Raw genomic sequence first — 10,432 nt, forward strand, 5'->3', positions numbered from 1 at the left:
CCACTACCTCTGTCCCCTCCCCGTCCCCACCGCGGGGGCTCACCACGCCCAGTTTAATGAGCTCAGGAATGCTGCCTGAGCAGCCGGGTGTTTGCTTTGGCCCCTCTGAACTGAAAGTCCTGTCACTGGCCTGCAGGACCGCTCAGAATGTCCACCCAGGGGCAGCGGGCGAGCTACACCCAGCAGGGCTCAGGGCCAGCGTCTGCTGCCTTTTGGAGGGCAGTAAACACGCACCAGGCCCGCCCTGCGGAGAGCCGTGAGCCCCACGCAGAAGCGGGGAGGCGCCCCTCTCTGAAGCTCGGGCGCCTGGGCTGTCAGCCTGCCCCGGCCACGGCAGGTTCTGAAAGGCCACGCACAGCAGCTGCTCCCCCGAAGCAAGGCTCAGGGCCAGCGTCTGCTGCCTTTTGGAGGACAGTAAACACGCACCAGGCCCGCCCTGCGGAGAGCCGTGAGCCCCACGCGGAAGCGGGGAGGCGCCCCTCTCTGAAGCTCGGGCGCCTGGGCTGTCAGCCTGCCCCGGCCACGGCAGGTTCTGAAAGGCCACGCACAGCAGCTGCTCCCCCGAAGCCGCACGCCCGTCCGAAGGCACGGGGAAGCACCAGCTGTGTGCCGGACTCTGGGCTGGGGCCCTGGGACAGAGCTGACACAGAGCTACAGGCTGTGGGGAACGTGGGCACACTGAGCAGTCGCCCCTGCACGAAGCAGGAGAGGGGAACAGGAGCATGGGAAGGAGGCTGTGATTCCCAGACCACACTGAGACCCGCCTGCGATGCCGCCCTAACTCAGGGCTGGTCTGCAGGAGACGAGGCCGAAAGGAGAGGCGGAGGATGGCCCAGCCCGAGGCGGTCTCGAAGGCCGCGCGGGAAGCCGTGAGGAGCGGCGAGGACGGGGGACAGCACCTCGCACGCCTGTCTGCCCTGCACTTAGTCTCCGTCTCCCCAGAGCGAACGGAAACTCGGGGGACAGGAAATCTCATTCCCCACTGCTTCTGGGTGCCCGCCCGAGAGCCAGACTCCCAGCCGCACTCAGATGTCCACGACGCCTGCACCCTGCCCGACCGCCAGGGGAAGGCGCCCTGCTCTGCCCCGCACAAGCACGAGCCCCTCGCCCCTCGCCCCGGCCACTGAAGCCATCGCTCCCTCCACCGGCCCTGCTACCTCGTGTGCAGGGCTCCGCCTGCAGTGCTGCGTGCTCTCGAGTACACGCCCCGTGGCTGGCACGGAGCCCTCCGCCTCGCAGCCTCTAACAGCTCCCTCCCCACAACCGAGGCGACTCTGAGCCTCCGGGCAGTCAGCAGGGGGAAGGCATCAGGTCACCCTCATCGACAAGATGCTGCGGCCACCGAATTCCATCCAACTGCACACGGGGCCTCTTCCCCACAGGGCTCTGTCACTGATCACTAAACGAACTCCTGCCACACACCAGAAGTGCCTTAGCACCACGTGATTTCAACACAGACCCGCAGGTACCGTTCCCGCGGCTCCAGCCTCAAGCCCACTGAGACGTTTCCTTCTGATCTGATACGATCTGTGTCTACCAAACAAAACAGACCATCAGAATACTCTAAAACTTGCTCAGTTCCATACAGACTCTCCCACCGGACGTGCTTCGTACGTGCTCTGACACAGCAAACAAGCAGGACACGCAAAGAGACGCTCCGTGCCGCCTCGGCGTGGGAACGACGGAGGATCCTCCCCCAGTGCCACCTGTCCCATCTGCCTGAGAACACAGGACCCCCCGACCCTAGGATGACTCGTCCCCTCCACTCATGGCCCCTCCAGGTCGCCCTGTGCCGAGCAAAAGCACTGACTTAGCCTCTGCCGCTCTGCTGTGGCCACGTTCTCAGCGGCCACGTTCTCAGTGGCAGCTTCGGAGCTGCCTCTGCCTCCAGAACACACCACTCGCATGAAGCACGCGACCAGCCCCACCCCACGTTTTTAAACCGCAACCTCCGGACACCCCTGAAATGCCGATGCTCTGCCTCCAAGGAGGACTCTGGCCCATTCATGAGCGTCAGTCCTTACCTGTGCGTTCGGAGGCCACGTGGGAATCAGGCTTCCGTCCTCTCTCCTGGTTCACACGTGTGCAAGGTCAAGGATGGCGAGCAGACGGACGCCGGCTCGCGGCATCTCATCGGAGAGGCAGCTCAAAGCTCACGGTGAGCTGGGCACGTCACTTGAAGGAGGAGACTGCCACCCCAGCCCCACGCGAGCCTGGAGAGGAAGGTCCACAAAATCTGCTGATTTCCTCGGAATCCAATGAAGTTCTCAGCCCGGCTGATGGCCGTTCATCCCCTTGATGACCGTCATGTGAGGACAGGTAGGCCAGACCCCAGACTCAAAGGCAAGGACGTAAAACCTGGGCTCTATCTCAGCAGATTCCTAGGAGAGAAGAGGTATGTTAACCACACTTTAATCTCTTTAAATTTATCTTTAACATCTACAAAGTGGCCACGAGCTGTTCCCAAGTCAACCCGGGCTCACCCAAAACATCTGTAGACTTGAGATCGCCCCAAACCATGTGCTCCAACAGTCACAGTGAATGTGAATTTTGGGGACACCGCTTTCAAATCCAGCTAGCCAGCCCTAAGCACACTCGCCCTGCCCGGCCCTTCCCGAGGAAACCACGGCGAAGGTGCTCACCCAGGGTTCCCGTCTCCTCTGCGCGTGACGCCCCTGTGTTCTCCCCAGGGAGCTGCGAGCATCATAAAACTGTACACCTCATTCCAGTTCCTCTGACCTGCATCTGGCCTCACTGTACCATCCCCCAGTCGCATGGTCAGACCAAATGGAGACCAAGATTCAAAACTGACAGCTAAACGGTCCTTAACCGAGCGATATGACTGAACGAAGTGGACTGGAAACCAAGAGAAAACCCCAAGAAGGAAGAAAGCAAAGCATCTTCCTGCAAAGAGAGCGTTACAGACGCAGCTCCTTTCCTTACGTACCAGGCTTCACAGATGAGCTTGGAATTTGTTAGTTTGCACCAAGATTTTAGGGAGGCACATAGTATGACCACCTCATAAACACACTGAGTGGTGAGAAATTATACTTCCAGGTGGACGGGAAACCAATGTGACAAACTCCAGCCACAGCCCATTGTCACTTGCAAGGTCAGAGCCACTAAGTAGACGTCAGCTGTAACTTAAATGAAGATGTGGAAAGCGGCTCATCCAATCTGCAAATGCCAAAGTCAAACACGCATGGGACAAGCTGGACGACGGTCAAGGTGCACGAGAACCCTGCACAGCAGCACAGCCTGGTGAGTGACAGGCCGGGAACTGAGTCTACATGGGATCAAATCCCAGCCCCACCACCTACTGCCCAGCTATCTTTGGCAGATGGCCTGAGCTCCAGCCGTCACTCAGATGAGTGTCTCCCTCACTAAACCCACAGGTGGGAGAGGGAAAGCGGGGGCCAGGCCCACGTGGTCCCGGCCTGCTCGGTGTCTGTTGAAACGGTGGGAGGTCGACAGGGAGGCCCTCTTTTGACAGGAAAGCATGGTGTCCACATGACTCTGGGTCTCTTGGGCCTCGTGTACAAAGAGAAGCATGACATCCCAAAGTCTGATGGTTTCCCAAATGTCCAGGAAACCCTCAGTGCAGAAGGCTGGCCGGCTGAGTGGCGGCAGCTCTCCCTGCCCATGGCTGGGAGCACGGCTGGGGCCAGTGTCTGGTGCCAGCCAGTACCTGTTCTCAGGCAGGTGTGCCTGTGGTATCACGTAGGGAGGGGAGCAGAGAAGAGGTGGGAACTTCTGCATGGGCAGACTCCCAGCCCAGCAAAGAGCAGAGCAGGATGTGGTCTGGGAGTGTCTGGGTCAAACCCTCAGGCACCATCGCCACCCCAGGAAATGAGAAATCCAGACAGAAGTGTCAGTGGGCAAGTTTAGGCAGCTGACACAAGAGCTGACATGCCAGCAGCCCAGGTCTAAGCCAGGCATGAGCCACTTTCAGAGACCCCTCCCTGTCAGTCCTAAAGCCCGGCACGCACTGGCTGCAAGACAAGATGAAGACTCCAGCCCGGCCATCTCCTAGTGTCAGGACCAGGCCAAGTCACTCAACATTCCTGAACCTCCAAGTGTGCCGCTCCACCACGGGACACCTGGCTTCTCGGGGCTGGGGTGGAGAAGGGATGAACTGGTCACGGTCGGGGGCTTAGAGCAGGGCCGGCCACACAGCAGATTGACAGCGAATGCCTTCCTCCTCCTCCTGCACCCCTGCTCCGTGTGCTGCAGGAGCCAGAGAGGGGGCACTTTGGGGGGTAGCTCTGAAAGCACCTGGGCTTTCGGGGCGAGCGGAGAAGCGCGAAGCTGGGGACCACAGCCCATCACTGTGGCCCAGAAGGGGCTGGACCACAGCAACCGAGTCCTCCAGCTCTGCCACTTGTCAGCCCCCAGCTCTGAAGCTGCCCAGGGCCACGAAGTCCCACGAGGGCTGGACGGCACCCTCAGCTGGCAGAGGTTTGCAGAGTCCCGGAGCCCAGCTGCTGACTGGGCCACTGGGGACTGGAGCTGAGCTTCTTTGGTCACTGGCACTTCGCTGGGGGCTTTTGTTTTCAGTCTTCTTTGGCTTCCTCGGTATTTCTCCGCATCACTGGCAAAGCGGATGCATGTGCCACACAAACCGTCTGAGCTGTCTGAATGTGCGTACATTCCAAGCAGAAGCTCCTGGAAGCCCTGAGCCCGGGTGCCCTGACTCCAGCTAGCTCAGGGCTCCGGGAGAGCACTCCTATGAAAGCGATGAGAGCCCTAGGCCCTCATCCCACAAAACTGCTTACACAAGATTTTCCTAAAATCGCAGGCACAAAATCCCGATAGTCCACAGACCCCACGCTAAGAACGGCGACGGCGTCTGACCCCTCAGGTTCCACGTCGGGGAGCTGAGACCCACATGTAAGCGACTTGGCCACGATCACACAGGGACTATGGACAGAATAGGGGCTAGTTCTCACCACGCCTCTCCATCTGTATCCAGGGAGCCCCCACCCCGGGACCAGAGGCGGGTCACCTGCCCACAGCCTCAGCTTTGCCTCTTCCTAGCTGCCACAGCCCTTCCTCACCACTAGGTGGCACTTCTGCCATGCGTTAGACGAGTTACAAACAGCCGGGAAAATCTACCCCTGCTGATGACAGATGGGGAAACTGAGGCCAAGAGAAAGCAAAGGCCTCCTAGAGTTGTCCTGAGAGATCACCTTTCTCCTACGACCTCAGAGTCTCCCCTCCAACCCCAAAAGGCATTCAGACCCGAATCGGTTTCCACAGCTGAGAGCTGGGCTTCCTGGAAGCCCTGGGGGCTGGAAGCAGGGACAGGGCTGTGTCCAGGCGTCCGGCTGAGCATCCAGCGGAGCGAGCAGGGCCTCCGAGCCCTCCCCACTCACTCCCCAGACAAGCCCCACTCCGCCTGTGTCTCAGGCTGGCTTCCACAGCGAAACTTCGGTTGGACAAAGATGCGACTTGCAAACCCCTGGCCCAGCGGGGCCCTGAGGGTGCAGACACTCTGAGCACCGAGACGGTTACTGATGATTCACAGGCGCCCTCACGCCTAAACCGTCACATTTGAAGTGCTGTTCAGAGCCAGGCCCTGTGCTGGGTGCTGCTAGAGAGTGAAAGATGCGGAAACACATAAATAAAGCACCTTGTGAGGGGTGATGAGACACGCCCCCATGACCCTGCGGGGCCCCTCCACTGGGCTCGGGGGGCTATATGGGGGTGGACCAGCCCACTTCAGCGGGTGAGCTCAGGCAGCCAGGTTCATAGACCTGAAGCTCTCACAGCAGGGGGAGGGGAAGGGGGAGGAGGAGGGAGGGGAAGAGCGAGATCCTGTTCCTGTTGCGGGGTGCAGATGGGAAGCCTCAATTAAGTAGAAAAATACAAAACCAAAATTGAGTATAAAATCTAACACTGACTTTAAACAAGAAATCATAACAAATCACATGGTTTAACGGTGGAACATTTTACCAACTTCACAAAACTCAGAAAAATAACAATATTTTTATTAACAGAATGTCTGATTTGTTTCCAAAATACTTTTAGTTTTGTCTGCATAATTTTTTATAGCCTCAGCACATGAAAATAAGTTGGTGATCTCAATTTTTTTTGGTAGAGAGAATGTAAAGACAAAGCAGCCTTTCCTCCACAAGTCGATCAAAAAAAGCTGTGTCGTTTTGATAATGTCACAACTTTTTATAAAGTCTAGTAAATTTCTAGGGTTGTTACCAATTTGGGAACATCTCTACTACGAATCTTTCGTATCTGAACTTTTAAGATTTCAAGGCATTTCAGGTTTTCCGTTGCGAGGATTTCTTAAATTCTCCCGAAATCAATGGCGCCCATCAGCCACTTAGCTACGGGTATTGCCTGTGGCGGTGCACACTGAAGGCAGCCGCTCACTCAGAACTACGGGACCAGCGGCTGGGGCAGTGCAGCGAGGGGGGTCGGAGGCCTGAGCTCCCACCCACGGAGGTGAGGCCCACGCTGTGGACACTTCCTGCCATTCCTGGGGTGGGGAGGATCCCATCTTTTCTTTCCTTTCAACTAAGGACATTTTCTTAAGTTTAGGTCAAATGTCCAGGGCGCAGGCCTGGACAGTAAGCGCTGAGCACAGAGCTGGGGAAGGTTGCAGAGCTGCGGAGTCCAGCACCGACCTGGGTGAGTTCCGCTCTCCCTCCCCTCCGGCGCTGCGAGTGTCCCCTGGGAGCACTGGCTCGGCAGAGAGCAGAGGACGTGCTGCTTGCTGCACAGAGCGGCGCCAGGAGACCTGGGTGGCTGCGTCGCGTCCAGCACCGTTGCTCATGTGGGTTCGGACGTCACGCCCCGCGAGGCGGCCGGCGGTCGCTACTATTATCCCTGTTTTACAGCGGAGGGAACCGAGGCCCGTGGCTCAGAGGACTCAGCCGTGAACAGGCTCAGAGGACCGCCGCTAAACGCCCTCTGGGCCAACACCAGCGGGGTCTAGAAGGTCCTGTCGGCTGTCACAGGACACCTGCCTGGGCGTCCGTCAGAGAGGGTCTGAGCCGACATCCACTGCAGATCCGCTGTCCCTGCCACCACCACCGCCACCCCGCCCTGCCCCAGAGGCCACAGGCGTTTCAGAATGCTGTGTCACAGCAATGCCCCATCTTTAAGTCTCTGCTAAACCTGAGGGCCTCCCCAGCTGGAAACCGCTGCAGTCACACAATGAGGACGTGCTTGCTTTAGGAAAACAGGCGGTGGCAAAATACTTCCAGTCATTTACCCTGAGACCATTCGCCACGCATGCAAATTTCCCAAGGCCCGGGGACAGAGCCACAGCATTGGCTCTAGCGAGGTCCGTCTGTGGCCTCCCAGCTGGAGCACAGTGACTGTCCGCAGTCCTGGGCTGGGGTCTCCTTCCGGAAGTGCATACACCGCCCTCTGCAGGATCTGAGTCTGACGCACGCAGCTGTCCAGGGACCTCATCCCAGAAGCTTCTAACCCCCCATGACAAGGGATGGGAAGAGGGAGTTGGTGCCTGAGTTCCTGATAATTGTAGACTCATTTCCTGGGGGAATGGCTCCAGCTTGGGGTCTGGGGTCCAATCACAGGGCAGGTGGAGTCCAGCACAGCCGGGAGCACTCGCACAGGATGCGGCGCCTGGAGCAGGCCACGCTGGGCTGCCTGGGCTTAAGCAGCCACCAACCTGCATGGTTAGTGGCCCAGATCACTTCTCAGTTTCGCTTCACTCGGTCACCCCGGCCTGGACCGCAGGCTCCTCGCCTGTAAGGCGTCCACGTCTGCGGGCTGCTGAGGGAGGGAGCGCCTGTGGAGCCCTCCGACCGGCACCGGGCCAGCACGCCACGCGAGCCTCTACCACTGCTAACCGTGACACTGGTTTTGTCACACGCAGAGCGCAGACCCTGCACACACTGCTGTTGCAGGGGACAACTCAGGTCGACTGTGCAGCAGTTACTATTTAACGATCACCAACAGGCTTTGCTACGGGCACGATTCGGATGAGCTCCCGTGCCGAAGGAGCTGTGGCTGTCTGTCCCCCAGCCCTATCCCACCGTGCACATGACCAGGATGCAGGCTTTCCACCTCTCTTTAAGAACTGCTAAGTCACAGTTACAGGCAAACGCCCTCATGCTGACCCCAAGGAACTCTGAACATCAGGGTTGGGGTGGGGAGTGGGCACAGTTCCGACTGCTCTGGGGGTCCCCCTAAATAAATCAACACTGGTCAGGCCTCTACCAGGTCCATGCTGAGTCAGTCCCCTGAAATAGGAGGCATCGCTCCCACAGACCCTTCCCCGCATTTTCTGGGGGGTGGGGCAGCTGACCCCAGAGGGACCGCAGATAGTGCTGGGTACTTGGAGGATTCACAGAGCCCGCGGGAGCCAGGCCTTCCATGGGGATGCGTCCGCAGGGAGCCCCGGCCGAGTCTTCCTCTGCAATGGGGAGATCGCCCAGGAAAGGCGCACCCTGCACAGGGGACCAGGCAGGAAGCAGGTGATGTGCAAGGGGCTGGGAAGGGGCTGCCCGCTGCCCCCCTCACCCACTGTGAGATGCGAGGGCTGACATGCCAGAGGCCACCCCCAGGGGGCTGCACATCAGCCAACGCACAGATGAAGGAGCACGATGGACGTGTACCTCCTGAAACGTTCTCGACATCCATCTTTTAAATCTTTGAATGTCTATTTCCAGTTCCAAAGCAACGCATCTCGTCGCTGCTTTTTAAACATAAGATGTGCAGAGGAGCACTCGCTCGAACCAAAACCAAACGCCCTTGCGGACCCCAGCCCTGCCCTTGGTCTGGAAAGCAGTGAGGCAGCTGCCCTCCCCCCGCCCCCAGGAACAGCGATCAAACCCTCGCTCCCTTCCAGGCCCTGGCTGGCACTCGGAGAAGCACACCTGGACCTGTGCAGGTCAGCACCAGGGAGCAGCCCGCATCATCTCTGAACGAGCATGTTAAATAAAAAACAAATCATCGGGTTTTGAATGTAAATACAGACAATGAGCACCGTCTGAGAACCACTGACCCCTCCGGGAGCGCAGGCAGGAAGTGCCAAGAGCACACTGGGAACTGGCTCCCCACGTGGCCTCAGCACCTGCCTCTGCTCTCAGAGCTCCCGGAAGTGCTCAGAATGGAGCTGACGGGTCCACATCTTACTGATGACCCAGCCCACAGCCAGCTGGACGACACGCCCAGACCGCACAGGACCCTGCAGGATGGAACAGGACACCCGACCTTTGCCGACAGGCATGCGAAATGCCATTGCTGCCGACTGAGTCAGGGCTGGGTGTTTCGGGCAGTCGCCCGTCTAGCGCACGACACCTTGTGAGACACCCACACTGCCCTCGTTTAGAGACGGGGAACTGAGGCTCAGGAGTCAGCACACTGGCCTGAGACCGCCCGAGTGGGGGCCAAGCCCACGCTCTGCCCACACTGCCCAGGGACAGAAGGCCCGTGTGCCGTCTCTGTTCCTCACCGCACCTGGCAGACGAGGAGACCGAGGCCCGCAGAGGGCCTCCCATCCCGAAAAGCCCTCGCGTCGCCTCCTGAGGCCAGCGTGGGAGCTGCTGAGACACCCAGAGAAGGCCACGCTGCATCGCACTCCGTCCTGGCGCAGAGCTGCGGACGCCCACTTCCCACTCACCAGTCTGGGCAATGGGGGCGGGGGCGGGGGGCAGGGAAGGAAATGTTTTAGAAAGTCTTCAGTCAGGGAACTTCACAGAATAATTACATGGTGAGGACACCGAATTACAGAAAGCAGCCCGGCAGCTGCGGCGGCCACACCCCACTGCCTGTCTCCCCGGGCACAGCCGGCTCACGGCCTCCAGGGGGATGGGCGCTCGCCCTCTGGATCCTAAATACACGCACACAGAAAGACACAGCTGCAAGTGTCCCTAGAGACCACTGACCCCAAGCCTCACACCTCCCAGGAAAACTGACGCCCCAGAGAAGTTTTTTGATCGAAGTCACACACGACAGGCGCAGGCCTCCAGCCCCAGGCCTCCAGGCCCACCCAGCCTCTCCGAAGCCAAGAGACAGACAGAGCCCCTGCTAGGGCTTCTAGAGTCCAAAATAAGACCATGCTCAGCTCTTTGCACTGTCACCATGGTTACAGGGAACAAGGGCCACGGCAGAGCCCAGCGCGTCAGTGAAGGGTGAGAGACACACTTCCCCAGTGGCACGCTCCGCACGGACAGACCGCTCTAAGCCGGTGGCACGCTGGCCCCGGGGGCAGGGCAGGTGCTGGAACCGAGAGCAGGCACAGGTATTATTCACAGGCTGCCCCGTCCCTGCCCCTGCCCCCATCACCCAAACAGAATGTGACAATGGCCGGCTCACATGGACTATTCCAGCTCTGTTCCCGGGCTGCAGGGAAGGTGACAGCCGTGTTCTCCCCAAGACCACAGAATGGCAGCAGCTGGCCCTTGGCAGGATGGGTCAGACCCAAGCAAGCACTGAGCAGGGC

This window comes from Pteropus alecto, unplaced genomic scaffold (genome assembly GCF_000325575.1).
Source record: "Pteropus alecto unplaced genomic scaffold, ASM32557v1 scaffold60, whole genome shotgun sequence".
Lineage (NCBI taxonomy): Eukaryota > Metazoa > Chordata > Mammalia > Chiroptera > Pteropodidae > Pteropus > Pteropus alecto.